We start from the raw sequence: 18,808 nt of genomic DNA, 5'->3' as shown, positions 1-18,808 counted from the left end.
TGTAGGGTGCAGAGACTGTCAGAGTACTGAATAGTCTTTGTTCACCTCTAAAAAGAAATGGAAGAGAGAGATATATGGGATATATATATATATGTATGTATATTGTCAGTTGTTTCAGGAAGACATTAAAAACAGAAAAATACAGAAAGTAATATTATCTTTTTTTCCACTATACATTTTCTAAGTTTAGCCTTTTTTTTAATTATTTTTTTATTTTGAGTTGCTGTGATACAAATTGGTGGTGGTCATATGTTTCTGAAGTCCCCACCTGTTCCACTTATTTCTGTATGGAGTTGACTGTGAAGCTGCTGTGTGTATAAACACAAAGTGGCTTCTGCAATGGAAGAAATTGAAATAATGAAATTTCTGCCCAGAGCCTTTGGATAGCAGTTCTAATGTTTACTGTATCACTGAAGTTAAAATGTCCATATTTGCACTGTAAAAGACTCTGAAGTAGAAACTGGGTATGGGGTGTTAAATGAAGGTGAATGGGATGTTATTCATTACAGTTTTATGCCTCTTCTAGCTTTTCGTGATTTTTCTAGTTTTAAATGCAGAGATCCCACATTGAGATCTGCTGTCATTCTTCTGAAGTGGGTTTTAGTCCTACACCCTGATTCTTTATAGTTTTTGTAATTTACCTTGGTGTTGTTCAGAAAGGGTACCCCCTTTCTGAATATTGCATTCAGTATATTGTAATTGTGCTACTGTAGCAACATACATATAATACATCGCTGCTTCTGCTCCTTAAAATGTATATGCTTTGTCCTCTTTTTAAAAGGCTTGTCCATTAAGATGGCCTTAATGTTCTTCACAGGTCTGATCTGAAACAGTTTTAAAAATCTAAATACTAGAAAGTATATTCTCTCCTTGATCTGCTTTAATGGAAGTTGTGCCTGGGGATGAGAGGACAATAGATCTTCCTGTGTCTGAATGATATTAATTCTTTGGAGTTTCAGAAAGGCAATTTGTCTTATAATATGATGTCGTTTAAAACTGCTTTGTTTGTTTCTTAAATGCAGTAAACCAGAGCTGCCAGCTGCATAGAAACAACCATTATGTTAGAAAAATACTCAGGTATGTTGAAAATTATTTCTGATAATCTTGGGACATGGGATTTACAGGTTTATGTTATGTGCATAAAGGAGACCTCAGCTGTAAAGTAAGCCTGAAACACACATCTTTTGTCTGTCTCCAAGTGTTTATTTCCTGTTTCCTTCTAACATCTGGTAATGAAATAAGTTGTTAAGATTGAAATGCAGTACCAGGGCTTAACTTTTCAGAGTGAATGTAGTTTAAATGACTTGCTGTACATGTGTTGCTATGAACAGCAAGAAACATAAAAATTAAGTAACTTGTTACTAGGATGGATCTGCTCCCATGATCTCTCTGCAATGAAGGATCAAGCTTAGAAGCCATCTTTTAGTGGAGCAGCTTATCTCTCCCTGGGAGAAATTAATGGCGTGGGTTATTTTGAATGTGTTAGAGGTATTCAGAGCCCTGCCTTTTTGTTATTTACTTTATTATATATATATATATATATATATATTATTTTTTTTTCTTAACAACATTCATTTTTCACAGGATTGCCTGCTTGCATCCCTGAATTTGGAATTTTATATCCCAGCAGAAGTACAGCTTCTGATGGGACTAATTGGAAAATAGAGATGTTGCAAAGGATATCTTAGTATTTCTAAACTATTAAAAATACTGATTCTGAACTATCAGTTTTTACTGCCTGCTGAGTTGATGAGGAAGCAACTTTATTTTTTTTTTTTCAATTAGCTACAGTGCTAATTGAATTATTCATGCTAATTCAGGAGCATGGATGGGATCTACTCCAGTAACCCTGGACTGAGTAAGTTATAGTACAGAGGCCAAAGAGTAAGAAGACCAAATTTTATCTGTTAAATAGACAAAATATATCCCATGGTGAAAGAATTAGTTCTGTGTCAGTAAAACATTGGCATATGCCAACTTTTGTGGTCTTCATTATAACATACTCTGGCAGTAAAAGAGTGTTTCATCATAGAGCATGTTCCAAGTCAGTCTACAACCCGAAATATACTTCACTAGTCTCCTGCTTAAAAGAAATGTATTCTGCACTGCTGTTTAGTATAGTTCCCTCTGCAAACAGCAGTACAAGATCATTGTACATGTTTTTTCTAATTACAGTGTTAAGTTCCACCAGCAATTTAAACTGTCCTTTTCAATTTTCAATACTTATTTTTTATATTATTGTTGTTCCATAACCTGTAGAGTGCAGTTAGTTTATATTCTCTGGGTACCTTATCTCTAATTGTTCCTCAACCTGACCACTCTACACAAATCTTTTTCAGATAACTTCCTTTGAAATGTAAAAATACAGTTTATAATAACAGGAGGGAGGCAACATGAGGTCTGTTGTTGTATAAATAACTTCAGTCATGACATGGGAAATATTTTCAAAAGGAAGACATAAATAACTGAATGTATTTTGAAAAACAAAAACAAAACAACAACAACAAAAAAGTTTTAATGAGAAATCTTTAAAGACTTACATCTGAAGTAAAGGGAGTAGTGTTTCCGGTCTCCTACTTACCAGCTCATATTGAATAGAACTTATTTCATTTGCATGAGATCTGTTGTACATTCACCATATAATCATTTTGTATGGATGGGAAAATCAAGAAGTAGATTCCAACCTCACCGAAATATGCAGCACAATGTTTCTTGCCTCCATAAACCTTGCCACTTCTTATGCACGTACATCTTTTGTAACAATGAAACTGAGATGTCAGATGGAAGCTGACAATTTCCTTTTACAGAAGTCTGTGTAAATACTAAGGCCCGTGGTACAGTACTTCCAAAACAGGTGATACAAGGATGCTAGTAGGAGCATATCCCAAAGGCATTGCTACAGCATGGAATTACTCAGTCAACCTGCTGGATGTTTCTGAATGAAAGACTAAGATATGCTTTTTTGGACAGCTGTTGCCATGGATTCCTATTGCATTTGGGTTTTGTTTGTTATGTTTTTGTTTGTTTTTCCCATTTTGTTTCAACCATTTATCAATACGGTCTGTATCACTTACATAGCTGACAGATTTGGGGGAGGAGGAAAACTAAATTCTTCTAATCATCTTAACGCCACTTTTCTACCAAAAAAAATACCAGAGAATGACTAATTGTCACTCTGTCTTTTCTTACTTTATCTCTCTATTAATTTCTTAGCCTCCTTTGAGAACAGCGATTTCTGTATCACTGAGTTCTAGGTTTAAATACACAGTTTCAGAATGATTCTAACTCTCTTATTTTTCTCCAGCTACAGTTATTTCCAGGTCTGTAGGAAGCTCTGTTTACTAAATGCAATACAATCCAGAGCAGCTTACATTACTTTGTACTAAAATAAACTTTTCTCATCAGAAGCCTATTTATTAAAAACACTTCACTTAGAGTTACATTTACAGCTAAGTCTTGCAGCCTTTTCCTGTAGTAATAAAAATTTACTACCACTTTTTTTTTTTTTTAATTTGATAATATTTTATCATCTACAGTAGAAGAATTACAAATCTAACCCATTAAATTCTAATCCATATTTTTTCCATATTTATACTGATATCCTTTTGCCTGGAGGATATGTAAAAGATTTAATTTCTCCCATTGTTTACTGAGGAAACAGAAGCATGATGCTTAAAAAACCTCTTTGCCTTTCAGTTAAAGGACAAAGTTCAGGGATTTGATGAAGGAGTCTCTGCCTGCAGGTGTGAAACTTTAGGGTAGCTATTGGTCTATTTTTACAGCTGTTGATCTTTCACACCTCTCAAACAGATCATGCTGTGCAGGAATTAGTACATAGAAAATAACTGAACACAGTGATCAGGTAACACTAACCCCATAATTCTTCTCCAGTATTTCAAGATAATGTTTACTTTACATGTTCTTTCTACTTCTGGTAAATTAGACACAAAAGAAAAGAAATTGGTCTGATTATTCCATTTGAAAATGAGTCTTGATACCTGCTCTGTATACAGATTTTTCTTTTTCTTGTAAATTTGCTTATTATTCTGGTTGTGTAATTTCTATTTCTAAGGAGAAAAAAATTTGGGCAATGATCTGAGAGTACTTCACTTGAATCTTGATGAGGACACTTGAAAATTTCAGAAAAGACACCTCTCTGAAATAATTAATTCCCAATCTTTACATGGCCCTGATGAATACTGTGAGAATGCTAGGAATGAGATATTAGTGGTTCAGTAGCCTGCTTAGTAGAGATTTTTCTCATTAAAACAGTTCATTAAATCATTTAACAGTAGTGTTAAGGCCAAATATAGTCTTCAAGACACCAAAGGATATTTTCAGTAGAAATAATGATGTTTGATAAGTTAAAAGGGGCTAGAAAGAAAATGAAGTGTGAAGCTATAACTTTTTCATATATGACATTGCATAGAAAGAAGTGAAGTTTGGGAACAATGTTTCAAACCAGACTGCAAGTGTATCTGAAGGAAAGGAGGACAGTCCAAAAGTAGTTGTGAATGTTACAGCTTCTGTCGTGAACGGTCACTTGGAGAAGCGGATCTAGAGATAGTTCAGATCCCGAGAGGGAACTTAACAAGCAAATGGATGCACTCTAATATTAGACCCTCAGCCTGGCATATCTGATCTCTCCTTCCACTTTTAGGATGTTATTAGCCCAATTCATAGATGTAATTTTCACAGAGGTAAATAGTACAAAAATGTACACTATCATTGTGAACTATCTAGAAAAGTTAAGCACACAGATTCCATTAAAAATAAAGTTTTCAGTGAATCACAAAGAAAATGTTCCCTCAATCTGTCTTTCTCTCATAAAATTGAATTAAATGAATAATGTATATAGTTCAATTTTTACGTTATTCCTGCTCCATTTTATTTTAAAGTAAGAATTAGTTTTTCTTAGAATATTCTTAAGAAAAGAATTTAGCTCAGAAAGGATGGAAGTTATTTACCATTTATGAAATGGAAAGGATTGGTTTTAGTGCTTTTACTGTTATTCATGCCATAATAATTTATGTGACTTTCTAAGTTATCCAGTCTTGCGAAGCAGTCTTGGAAGTATGTCTACCCCAGGGGTGGTGGGCTGGTAGCTGAGGTTGAAATAAAATTTAAATCCTTTTCTCTTTCCATAACGCAGACTATCCATGCTTCATAAAACTTTGTTCTTTGACACTTCTCCTGATAGACACAGCCTCTTGACGATGTGTCATGCTTCATTATGTTAGCAAGTTCTGTTCCTGAGAGCTAATCAAATGGCCAGTGGAATTTCCTCACATCTTTTTTCAAAGATGTGCCTTTTGTGAGTTTCTTTGCTGAAGGAAGACATTTTAATATCCCTTTAAATTCTATAAATGATGAAGAGCATACCAAGGTCCAAAGTGTGGGATGCACCAAGAAAGTGACCTCCAATTTATTGCACGGGTGTCCTGCTAGTACACTCCTATTGCCTAAGGGGAACTTTTATCTACTCTGGTACCAGGCTGATTTTCAGTTATGTCACCAAACAGGAACTCCCCAACTGATCTCCACAATAGTGGCCTACAAAGAAGGAAATACATGAATGCAGTTCCAGACCAGGAGTAGTAACATGGTAGGGGGACAAAAAAAAAAATAAAAAAATAGCAGAATTATGCTGGTAAGTGAGTAATAATTCATAGCTTCTCTAGGGCCACAGCAATGTATTCTAAAACTAACATACATTTTACTTTGGCACTTTGAAGGACCACAAATTCCCGAAGATAAAGTGGAGTTATTTTCCTTATTCTACTCTGTATTTACTAAACATATTTTTCCCTGTATTAATGCAGGAACAAAACCACATGTTTAATCAGACCTAAAATATCTGCAAATGCTTTCAGGTGATAATGGTCAGCCTCCTTTTTATCTGAGGATTAAGAGATCTTCATTCATTATGAATCAAGTCTAACCCATCCTAGAAGTCCCATCAGACTTCTGCTGTTCTTTCAGTTTTTACTAAAAGGTAAATGTGACATATTTTCAGGAGTAATGAGGTTACTGTGTATTCTGGTATCACTCTTCCCACCTTCCTCTTCCTGCAGGAACTGCCAGCAGAAGTGTCACTGCAGGAGGTGCTACCTGAGGGGAACCAGGCCTCTACATAATATCTGTGGATGCTATGTAGGACAGGAAACATTTTATTTGCACAAAGCATACAAGAATACCAGCACATCTCAAACTCATTGCATTTTCCTATAAACTCAGTGAGTATGAATTTCCTTTCATCAACAAAAAGGCTTGATCAACTACTTGCTTAAACTGAAACTGAAAATATTAAGATCATCAAGCTCAGGCCAAAACTCATGACCATAAATTCACTTGTACTTGCAGGAAGTATGACGAAGTATCTGTACTGTTGCAAACCACTCAGTCTTACATCCTTGTCCCAAGTACTGTCCAGATGGTGATTATTGCAAGGTGCCTTGAAGTTCCGTTATATATATTTTTTCTATTATTCCTAAAAAGAGACATATAGAGTTTTCTTTATAAGGGAAACAAAACGTATCTTGCTTTGTTGTTGTTGTTGTTGTTCAGTTGTTTAACAACAGCAACAGCTGCATGTAAAAGCACGCTGAAAGACAAAGCTTTTTGTTTCTGCTTCATCATCACTGAGTTATGCTGAACAGCAGATCTCTGGCTCTAGTATTTGTAAGCTACCTGCTGCTCCAGAGCCAGCAGAGGGAGCACAAAACATCCTTTGTTTATTTTCAGTTAATTTCTGTGATGGTGTGATTGATTTGAAAATGATAAACATGTGTCTCAGATGTTGCTAGAACCCACAGAACACTATCAAGTTATGTATTTTCCTATCTGTCTATTTAGAACTATTACTGATTGTATCTCTCCTCTCTCAAAAATTCTCACACAGCTTTCAGATACAGCTTGTTTTCTTCAGAGAATCTAAGCTACATGTGATGTGTTTGACTTCAAATTAATTGTTTAGCTGAAGGTTAGATGCCACATCTTCTGCCCACCACCCAAGTGTCCAAATAAGTAATAAAATAATCAGGAATAGGTAGACTTTTCTAGTTCAAAATAGACTACATCAGCTGATGTACTTCCAGTGCAAGTTAGCATCACAATCTTGCCAATTCATTTTTTATATCTTCTCTGTGTAATACAGCTCTGTGTGTGTGTTCTGCAGTTCTTTAAATATCTTCTTCCAGCTCCACTGCCTGAGGCCACAAGTGTGTAGCAGAGCTCTCTCTCCCAAAAAATGTCAAACATAATGAAAAATGAACTTGCAAAAGAGCTGATTTTTGTATGCCTTCCTGCTTGATTCTACTGCCTACTCTTTTTGCTTTCCCTCATTCTCACAGGTTTTATTTTCGGCTTTTGGAACTGTATCCAAAGCCTCCTCAGAATGAGTCGCTTTTAAAAAGCTTCCTCAGAAAGAATCACTTTTAAAAAGCTTCCTCATAATGAGGCCTGTCACTGAAATGAATGGAGCATTGCTGAACTCCAACAATGCGGCACAGGCTGACGCTCCCTTTTGATGCCTGCTCTCAGAATTAGCATTCTTGTCTAACAATGTTTTTTGCCCCTACTCTTTCTGCTGCTGAAGGTGGTGACCTACTATATTCAAGAAATCACGCTCACAAAAATAAATGAAAAGTATAAGGATTAAAGTGAAGGTTAACCTCACGAAACAGGAGAACTTTAGAGTTGGGTTGTCTTTCTTATCCCTTGGACCTCAGTATTGTAGTAGAGGCAGAAGAGTGAGTGATCTTGCATTCAGTGCCAAAGGTGAAGACAGCTTTCTTCACAAAGAGTGATGCCTGCGTGCTTTAAGAGTAACTTCAATGAAACTACTCTTGTGGCTGAGGGAAACAGGATTGGGTCACAGCTGCATACTTCTCCACCTTACCAAGGAGGACAGGAGAGTTCAACATCTCTTGAACACTTTGTGCTCCTTAAAAAACCTCTGAACAACCTAACAAGGAAAGAGAAAAGATGTGAGATAACTCTTTTGAACTGGTGAATGATGGAAAAGTGTAAGCTAGAAGGCCTCCCTTACAATTTGGTGAAGACAGCATCAGTAAATAGAAGAAAAATGAGGCAGCCCTACTGCCTGGAGTCCTAAGAACAGAACAATTTTCCCTGGAGATTACAATTGAATTAACAATGCTAAGCAGCTCCGGAGTTGTGTCTACACAACTCCTCATACTACAGCTAATCATCTTCAAAATTCTGGAACATTTTGCTGGACAGACTTCTTTCCAAAGGGGATATGGAGTGTAGAAGAAACAGGAGTGAACATTTCTATGATATCCTGTGTCTCCATTTCACATGCAATTTTAATATTGTGAAGGAAGGAAAGAGACACAAAGAAGACAGAAGAGAAAAGAGCAAGAACACCAAGACTCCAGCTCAGCATATACTGCTGAAACTTTCCATAAAATAGAAACTCAAATGACTTTTTTTTATTTTTAAATGACAACAATAACATTTTATTTCAAACTTTAGACATGATGTGTATAAGAATCCACATGACAAGCTTGCTTTTAGGTTTGCAGCCAGTTTCCTACGAGTGCTACAAAATCCTAGACATCACAGCTCAACAGAGTGTCTCTGACGTGTTATATAGGCATGGCATCCTCTACAATCAGAATATAAATATCTGATGACTACAGAGATTCTTTTCATTTCTTATCTTCTTCTGCTTGATACTTTTGCAAAAGCAAGAAGTCTGGAAGCATTGTGTATGGTGGATATCATCATAATTCTTCCATATGACGTTTTAATCCTGTTTTGAACTGGTGACCTTGCACTACCTTGAAAACCTCCCTTACTTCACTGATTAAGCTGATGGACTGACAGTTTTCTGATTTCTATGCAAAAGATGCATAACACATTGCTTGATTACAGACACAATTGCAGAGAATTATTAGCATTATGTGGTAGAAATGATGAAAGTGCAATTTCTGATCATCTGGCTCCTAGCCTGTTGTATTTCCAGCAAGAGAATATTTTGGGGAAGAAAAATAGAAAGTAGGAAAAGTGTAACTGGTGATTCCTTTTCAGTTTCACAGAAAGCAAACGTGCAAAATTTAGCCCAGAATGATTAACATTCCTTGAGTTGTAAACCATACTGAAAACTGAAAGCTATAAAAGAAATTATTAGGCAGCCTTAATTAAAAACATCACTACCAGCTCTCCACATAATAAACACACTTGTTCCGAGTACGATAAAATGAAGCAATGACGAATAAAAGAAGGATTTTACAACCTACTAGTGAGAGGGCCCTGCAGCCAGGGCTCAGCCCCCAGGAAGTGATCCCCACAAGCCCCATTTCAGCCAGTTATGGAGGATAATGACAAACCTGCTTCATTTGGGGAAGATATTTGTAGCCACCCTAATGCACAGAGAGAGGCTGAGAGCAGAGCTCCTACTATTCTTACGATAGTACTTGACAAGGAAGGAGGACAAGTGGCAGAGGGGCTGGAATCCCTGCTGGCCAGAGAAGGAACATGAGGCCAAGCAAGAAGGAGAGCTGAGCTGATGGCCCCTTTTGGGTGGGAGCCATGTCTGACTGCAGAAGGGAGCAGGACCCCAACAAGGACCACCCGACAGATACCACCTTAGACAGGTTTGCGCTAGCTAAGGCAGGTGTCAGGCTGAGCACTTCTGATGGTCTTTGAGGAAATGATGATGACAGCTGACTGCACTGCAGTAGACATAATTTCTTTGGACTTCAAGAGGCCTTTTGCTCCAGTATGCCTTTAAAGGTGGGTTTTAAAGCTGGTGTTTCTGGCAGGGTTTTAGCAGTTAAAACAGCAACAGAGTGAAAGAGGCAGGTTAAAAGCTCACTTGGATTTGGTATTAATGAACTTGGCACTGACCCTTTAAAATAATAAGCTTTTTTAAAACAGACTTGCTTGCAACTGCAAGTACTGCCTGCACTTACCCAAGCAAAGAAGGCTGACTTCAGTCAGACAGATGAGCTTGATAGCTTTAATTAATTCTTAATAAAGGAAAAATAGAGTGGATGAAAGAAGCCAGCTCAAGAACTTAGAGCAAGTAAGCCAAGAATTTCATACTTACCTTCTCATATATACAAGCATCAGAGTAAATTTATTTCCAATTATTTCCATGTGTGAAAATCAATGGTCTCTGTCATTGTAATTAAATCTGTGCTTAAAAGTGTAATTATTTTCATTAGGAGATGTTTTGTCTGTTTGCTTCAGTAAGAGTGGCAAACAAGGAAAGTCTCAGGTTGCATGTAGGTTATAAAGACACACTTGCGTTTTTCCTCTCCTCTATGAAAACCTGGAAAGATGCACATTAGGCAGCCTCTCTGGGTAAGCTGCTGCACTACCTGCTTAGCTTTGATGTTGTTGGTTTCTTTCTTTTTCTCTTTTACTCTCTTTTTCTCTTTTTCTCTCTTTTTCTCATTTTCTCTTTCTCTTTTTCTCTTTTTCTCTTTCTAAATGGGAGAAAGCTCTTTAAACAAATAAAAAAATGTTATTTTATTGTTTCCTAGCTCAGTAGTTAGTTAAGGCTAGATTATCAGCACTAAGTACAATTTGTTGACATTTTTTAATTTAATGTTGTTTAAACTTTTTTTTTTTTTCTTTTTGTACTTAATTATTATGGTGCTTTGCCTTGGGGCTATTTGATCTGAAAAACAAGACTTTAATGATAAAATACAGAAACAAAGACAGGCTACTCTTGTCAGTGTCAGAAAATAAATAGCATTAATCTGTCTTCATTACTGCCATGTGTGGTGTAATACAAGAGTCCACCAGGTGGGAAGAGGTATAATATTTATAGCCATTCTACAAGTGCTAAGAATTATGCTGGAACTTAAGCTGCAAAATTCTCTTTGATCAGAAAAGTGACAGTCATTTTGTCTTCAGGAGCTTTTTGACATTTTTACGTTAAGATTCTGAGAGAGTGCAGAATTGTGTGACCTGACCTGTCATCACCAGTTCTCAATGGAAGGTGCCTCGTGACCATTTGTGCCTTGAAAACTCTGCCTTGATAGTATACTGTAGCTGGATGCTCATTCCAGCTGGAATTGAATATCTTTCCTGCTTTATTATTTAAAAGTATGAAGTTTTCATTAGCACGTAGTTACATTTTAGAGTGCTTTAGAGTATGTCATATCCTCAAAGGCTTTCAGCAAATGGATGGATGTTGTGTTTTGTTTTTTTTTTTTTCCCTGAAAGTGAGTTATCCAAGAAATCTGTGCTAAATGTTTTTGAGAGTAAAGGTTGAGCACACACAGCTAGATTACGTGGCAGGATAAATCAGAAATGTGCAACTCACTTCAGTGATTTACATTATCTGAAGATCTGGACTATTAATTATTGGACGCATACCTTTTTAAAAGCAATTTTTTAGTCACTTTGACATCTAACCATCTGGCTTCAGTTTCCCTTGGTATGTACTTTCAGGCATGAATACTAGGAAGCTTTGTTTAAATATGCAGATTACCTAGGCAGCATGTAGGAGATGGTGAAAGATGCAGCTTTGATTGCATGTTTATTTCTTTGCAAAGTTGTCCTGGTTAGACTTCACATATCACTCAGTAATGGAATTGGAGAGATAAGTACCCATTTTTCACAGGTTTCTATGACTTTTTATCTGAGCCTGTACTGGGGTCACCCCTCATTCCCTGAGCATGCTCACAGACAGTGGCTCTGGCTCTGCTGGAGCTATCCTTCCCAGTCTGAAGGGTTAGCCATTTGGCTGCCACTGCTCCACCTGACAAGGAGGCTGAATCAGCATCCTCACCTTTCAGAGGTGGTCATCCAGAGCTTTACCACCAAGGCAAATAGGCAGAAGCTCTAGACTGGGCTGTGAACCCACAGAGATTTAGGCAACATCTAACGTGTTGCTGGCCTGAAAGAGCAGAGTTTCCCTGACCTAGATTTATAATATGCTCTTTTATATGGCTTCTACACGTGGACCATCATTTTCTTTACCATCAGAGAACAGTCTCACCTATAAAGTAAGATCAAGTATTTGAACATGAAGTTCCGTTCCCCTGAGGGGTCTGATTTTACCCAACACTATATATTGTGAGGTAGCAGAGTTATTGGCTGCAGTCCTGTGGCTGCAGAGGCACAGTGGAAGTCTCTGTAAAAGCACTTTTAATTGTCATCCTGTTTCGTCATTATTCAGTGCTCAAGTGTAGCTTTAGAAGTTGGTGTAGGATACAGAAGAACCAAGAAAATCTTTGGAGCAGTCCACTTCTTTTTCCTTTAGTCCTTCTTCTGAGCTTTCCCCATTCGCTGTATGTGGAGACAACCTATGGTCCTAGATAGCAGTATGAGCACCTTTACTTTCCCAAGCCACTGCCTCTGCCTCCTCTCACCCCTAAAGCAAGAGTGTGCTCCTGTCATCTGATGTCCTTGGTAGAAGAAAATTTCTTAGTTTCTCTCTTCTACCCCAGCTGCAAGACTATCACACATTGCTGATAAAGCCTGAAGGTAACTCAAGGAGGGGAGGGCTGTTTTGTATACACTCCTAGTAAAAAAAAATAAAAATAAAAAATAAAAAAATCACCTGATAAGTTTTTTTAATGAACTCTAGTGAGATTTGTGGCATCTCAGTTAGATCTAACGATTTCATTAAAGGTAATGGTATGAAAATGGTTAATTTTAAGCTCTTTAAGACTTCTCTTGGAAAACACATTTCCTATTGTCACTGTGATTTTTCACTTTTTCACTCAGTTAAAGCACCTTCTGATTTAAGCATCTTAGACTCAGATATGTGCTATTAATTTAGCAAAAGAGATGTATGTTTGTATGAAGAACAATAGCTTAGACCCTGTAAAGACCCTCTTCACCCCAAAACTTCTGGTAGAGTTGAGAATTCTCCAGTCTACGTGTAGCTGAATTTCACAGCTCAGTATGTACATCTAACAAAACCCATCATCAGCCAATTGGAAGTCTGGTTTTCGAGGACCATTGAACACTGAGCATTCCCAGTGAGTTGCAATTACAAAAACAATTGTGCTAAATAACTTTGGACTGATGGTTTGTGAACATCAGTCCTCCCAACTTCCCCTCTCTTATTTCAGCTAGAGTCTGACAGTGTACAGGGTTACAGCAGGAATTTTTCAGGGAGCTCCATGAGATTCAGAAATTCTGACATTTCTTCATCTGCCTGTAAATTATGCCTGTGTTTTATGACTCCATAAGGTGAATGGCTATATATTTGCAGTTGTATTTGGTGTTAGGAAGAAAAAGGGCAGGGATATTTCTACTGAAGACGAAATATCTAGAACTTCCTAATATAATTCCAGTTCCAATTTCAATCTTAGCAAAGTAAATCAGAAGAAAGCTATACATCTTTTTCTTCTCATTCCACAATGCCAAACATATTGTCAAACATATGAGGAAGTTTATTTAAATAATAGACTATATTAGAAAATCCACTTCTGTTTCTTAAGCTTTTAAAATGATCGTTTTTATGTTTTTATTTAGCACGTTGGAATGAGTTAATATGTATTATGGTGAGACTGAAGGTTTCAAAGCTCCTTAGGACTCCTATGAAGTACAAAAACAAAGTAAGTTTTTTGACCTCAGATTTGTAAATTGATATTTGATTCCAATGTGCATGGGCTGTGTCATGCTGATCAGCAAAGTCAAATGAAGTACTGGAGGTAATGGCTTAGCATTATCAGGAGTCAACAGTCTGCCTCTATGTGTTTTACAACTTCTTGCTTTTGCCTCTGCTAGCTCTCCAGGCTGACTGCCTGTAGTGGGTTCACATGGCAAGGTTTTGGTAGCAGGGGGCCATAGGGGTGGCTTCTGTGAGAAGGATCTAGAAGCTGCTCCATGTTTGGTAAGGGCCCCACTGCTGACCAGAGGCAAGCCAACAAGCGATGTTGTTTTGCGCCTCTGTGAGAGCATATTTAAGACAGGGAAAAAAATGCTGCGCCACACAGCAGCTGGGAGAGTGAGAGGAGTGAGGAACAGCCTTGCAGGCGCCAAGGTCAGTGAAGAAGGAGGGGGAGAGGTGCTCCAGGCACCGGAACAGAAGTCCCCTGCGGCCTGTGGTGAGGACCATGGTGAAGCAGGATGTCCCCCTGCAGCCCAAGGAGTACCACGGTGGACCAGGGTTCCACGCTGCAGCCTGTGGAGGAGACCACGGTGGAGCAGGTGGCCCTGCACCGATGGAGGTTGCTGCCTGTGGAAGACCCCTCAGATTCCGGGCCGGACCTGTAGCCCGTGGAGAGGAGCCCACGCAGGAGCAGGTGACCTGGCAGGAGCTGCTGCCCGTGAGGGAGCCAGGTTGGAGTAGTTTTCTCCTGAAGGATGGACCCCATGGTACGGACTCATATCTAGAGCAGCTCTGGAAGAGCTGCTGCTTGTGGGAAGCCCACGCCGGATCAGTTCATCAAGGACTGCATCCCGTGGGTGGGACCCCACAGCACAGAGGACGAGAGTGACTGAGAAGAAGTGCTGTAGACTGACCATAACTCCCATTCCCCCGTTCCCCTGTGCCACTTGGGGAGAGGAGGTGGAAGAGGGTGGATGGGGAGGAAGGTGCTTTTGGTTTCTTTCCTTTGTTTCTCACTTCTCTAGCTTGTTAGTAATAAGCAATATATCTTACTATCTCCCTATGCCAAGTCTATTTTGCCCGTTACAATAATTACTTCGTGATCTTCTCGTCCTTATCTCAACTTTTGAGCCCTTTTCACATATTTTCTCCCCATTTCTCTTTGAGGAGGGGGAGTAAGAGAGCGGCTGTGGTGGAGCTCAGCTGCCCACTCAAGCGGAACCACGACACTGCCACACACTGATCATGACATACATTTTTCATATATGATGATACTTTTCAAATGCATGCAAAAAATGTTTATTGGTCTCACTTAAATTCATGAATGAGCCTATGCATGATACAGCATGTCTGTCCTTTCTTGGCTGTATGTAAGTGAGAATGAAAACCTGTGCAGTTGAGCTAGACACTTGGTCATCTTGACACTCTTCTTACTGCAAGCTAATCTACCAAACTACCAGACTACCAAAGCAAAAATGCAATGCAAACGTTGTACAACTTCTGTAGAGAGACAAATCATCTGTTTGTTAGATCTGCAGTGATCACAGATTATACTTAAAATGTTTTATCTGCAATATGAATATTAACTGTAATAATTAAAAGCAGCTATGAACCAGTACTTCTCCGATCCTATTAAAACAAGGGTGGAAATGCAGAATATGGTGTATAAACCACACCTCCAAAAGGCAATACCTAAATGGTGATGCATTGTGACAAGATAGTTAACGAAGTGGAAGGATGAACATCTGTCTCCTGCATATGAGTTGGCAGGTACAGTGAAGATTTGAAGTACATGAAGTCTTACAGAGAAACGTGCAGCATACAGTCTCTCCCCATGCTTACTTCTAAATCTGGACTTCTTCCATTGTTATTCTAAAAGGATGAACTGGCAGAATTAGAAGCTTGACTGACTGAGAAGTAAAAGGTAGTTTCTTACATGCCTGTCTGGCAGAATAAGATATTTATATTCTGATCACAGAATAGAAATGAGTATAATTTAAAGTTAAGATGTCTAGAAGTAAGGATTGGAAGGCCCATTGGGAAAAGAGTGAAGGAATGTGAAAACGGAAGCTGTCATTCTAATAAGAAACAGTTAATATTACATTTGGATGTATTGTACGTTCAATTATTAGAAGACCTAAAATCAGTATGTGATAATATGAGGTGTTATATGTTATTAGTTTTATTATTCCACTTCTGATATTACAGAAGTAAATGTTTATTAAAAAATAATAATTATATAGCAAGAGGTTCTAAGAAATTGCTTTCAAATTTGCCTGGAGTGAAAGCCAGAGACTTCACTAGAAAATCAAAAAGAACATCTTTCTGAATTTTTAACATTAATGTTGATGTTAATTCTGCTTTCATATTGTGGATATGGTAGAAGCAGGCACTAGGGGAGTCAAGGGCTACATTTAAAATAATGTGTAAGACTCATGAGCCTTCTGAGAGAAGAGATGGTAAACTTAATAAAACGTTAAGTTACGTTGGGCTGAATTTTTGTACTCATGGTTGAAAGTTATTGCATCTGTAGAAAAACTCACATGAGAAATATTTTTAATTAGGGACGTTCTAAATTCAGAACATGTAACTTTGGTAGCGTCCATGAGGTAGTAAGGGTTTTGACAATAGCTAATAACTTTGTGTTGCTTCAAAGGCACAATAACACTTCTGCTGTCCCTTTCTCTAAATTTCTTGGAGGAAACATGAGGCAGGTGAGGAGAATTTCTTAGCAGTGTGAACACAAAAAAATTCTTTCTGGCAACAGTGTATTCAGCACTTTTGCTTTAGCTCTTCCTTACTTCCTCACTTGAGGCTACAACCTGAACATGATGCTGGGGAAAAACTTACAAATTATGTTCACTATAAATATGTTTTAAAAGTTTATTGCTCTTAAAGGAAAGGGATGAGAGAAGCTGAGTGATTGGGATAAATGACCTAAGACTTTTCCAAATATAAGTAGGTTAGGCTAGGTAATGTGACAACCATTCAAAGCCTCACTTTTCTCTCCCCACACATAGAATTTTCATTGCATTTGGCCAAATACAGCCACACATGACTGAGCACAGGATTTCCGTTGCAATGTTACAAGTCAAGTCAGGGAGGATGCAAATTCCTCTTTGGTGAAACCACTGGAATATTTCCAGAGTAGGATTATCCCAGCAGTCTGATTCTGAGCAATAATAGATGTCAGTGAAGAACAATGGCAGTTTAAGCAGTACAAACCTATTTGTTTTCAAGTGGGTGATGGACAGGTTTTTGTTGTTGGTTTTTTTTTGACAGTAGAAGAGCACAGGAATATGGACCACATAGCTGCTGGTTGCTGTGGTAACCATCAAATCACATTCTCCAAAACCTTTCTATTTAATTATATACATCACTGATAATCAAGTGGAGTAAATTTCAGTTTTTCTTTAAAACTCAAGAGTGCAAAGGGAAAAGAGGCAAGTTCATTGTAATTTTAACATTTCTCTTTGTCACTGATGTGCTTGGGAAGAGTATTTTTTCCTTCTTTACAGATGTTTTTGCTGATTTTCCATCTGGTTTTATTGATATAGTGAATTATTGTATTGGGCTGTAGTGCCACACAGTTAAGGGTTAGATGTTTATCATTGTTTCTGCTGTATGTTGTTTCCTTTATAACCTAATTCTCCAGACTTCTTGATATACACGATTTCTCCCCAACCTGTGTGCTATTGGGGTTGCATTTCACCTTTGGAAACACCTGCATCATGCTGAAAATCTTGTCTGCTTGAAGACTGACTGAAAAACATGAATTATATACAGAGACCATTGTATATTTCCATTGAAAAAAAAAAAAGACAAGATACCAAAATCAAAACTCAGTTTGTACGTTGAATCAAATATACTTTATGAAATGCTCTCATAAACCAAGGTTATTTAGGTGTATAATGATGTGATTGCGCATCAGTAGTTCTCACATCAATCTGTATCATTCGGATCATTCAGATAAATTTTTTTCCTAAGATTTATTTATAAATTAATATGCATTATTTATAATATATAAAATATAATAATTTACAATACATTATAATAAGTAACAGTACAATATATTTATGTAAATATTTATAATTTATTTATACATTTGAAATAATTATAGTTGACTTTGTTATCCAGGAAAAAAATAAAATATATAATTATCATAATATAGATTATAAATAAAAGATGCAGAGTAGTGAGAAGTAATCTCTATACAGGTATTATACATTCATGTTCAACTGATATAATTCTTTCTTCATTATTCTAATACTACATTGCCACACCTTACCAAAACGAGTTTTTTCATATATTTAAATCTCTTCATAATAATAATAAAAAAAAATCCAGGTCACACACAGGTTTCTTATATGCAGTTAAACTGCATATGTTGTTGGAATTATTCCAGGCAAGAGGTCACATGCTACTAATTATGTTTAGTAGGTAAAAGAGTATTATTATTGCAATCAAAATTGCAGATTGCAACTCATTATTACTGTTCTGGAAATTAAGTAATAGAATTGAGAGATGTATTAAGACAGATTAAAGGCAATCTCGCTGAAATTGATATACAGAAGACACCTTTGGTCAGGTAATAAATAAACACTGTTTGAGTTTAACAGTTACCTGACATGGAATAATATTTTTTAAGTCTGATTCATAGTATTAAGTATTAGTATTAAGTCTGATTCATAGTATTCCTTGTATTGGACGAAGAAACTTGATATCAATATAATTGAAAATATATTTCAGATCAGGAGTTTTAAAACTAGAAAGGAGGTGATATAACAAGAAAATTTAATCAAAAGTAGTGTCAATGAGTTAATTGTGGCCAGAAATTAGGCTAATGCTTTGACTGACTGTAAAAAATTATATTGAGAAATAGTTAGTGCTTTGAAGTGCATGCATATGCTATTTGATAACCATTTCTTTTTAGGAGTACTGAAATATTAAAATCATTATTTTGAGTGTTAGGCCCTAAACTTTTTCATGTTAAAATAAAAACCTACGAAAATACAAAGAAAGAAAGAAACAAAACACAGAAAAACCCTACCATCTGCCTGAGAAAAGAGCCTAGTTGGCCTAAAGAGAAATAAAATCCTAGTATGTTGCCTAAAAGGGTGTATCCAAAACTGTGGTTGGAGTTTATGAATTTATGACAGACAGTTCTAAGCAGTTGTCAGTCCAGCATCATGCTTGGAGTTGATGCCAATGATAGCAATTTTTACACCCATTATGAAATTGAGACGATCTTCAATTTTC

Source organism: Aythya marila (assembly GCF_965140915.1).
Source record: "Aythya marila genome assembly, chromosome: 1".
In the NCBI taxonomy this organism is placed as follows: Eukaryota; Metazoa; Chordata; class Aves; order Anseriformes; family Anatidae; genus Aythya; species Aythya marila.
Note: the sequence above shows the minus strand (reverse complement) of the source record.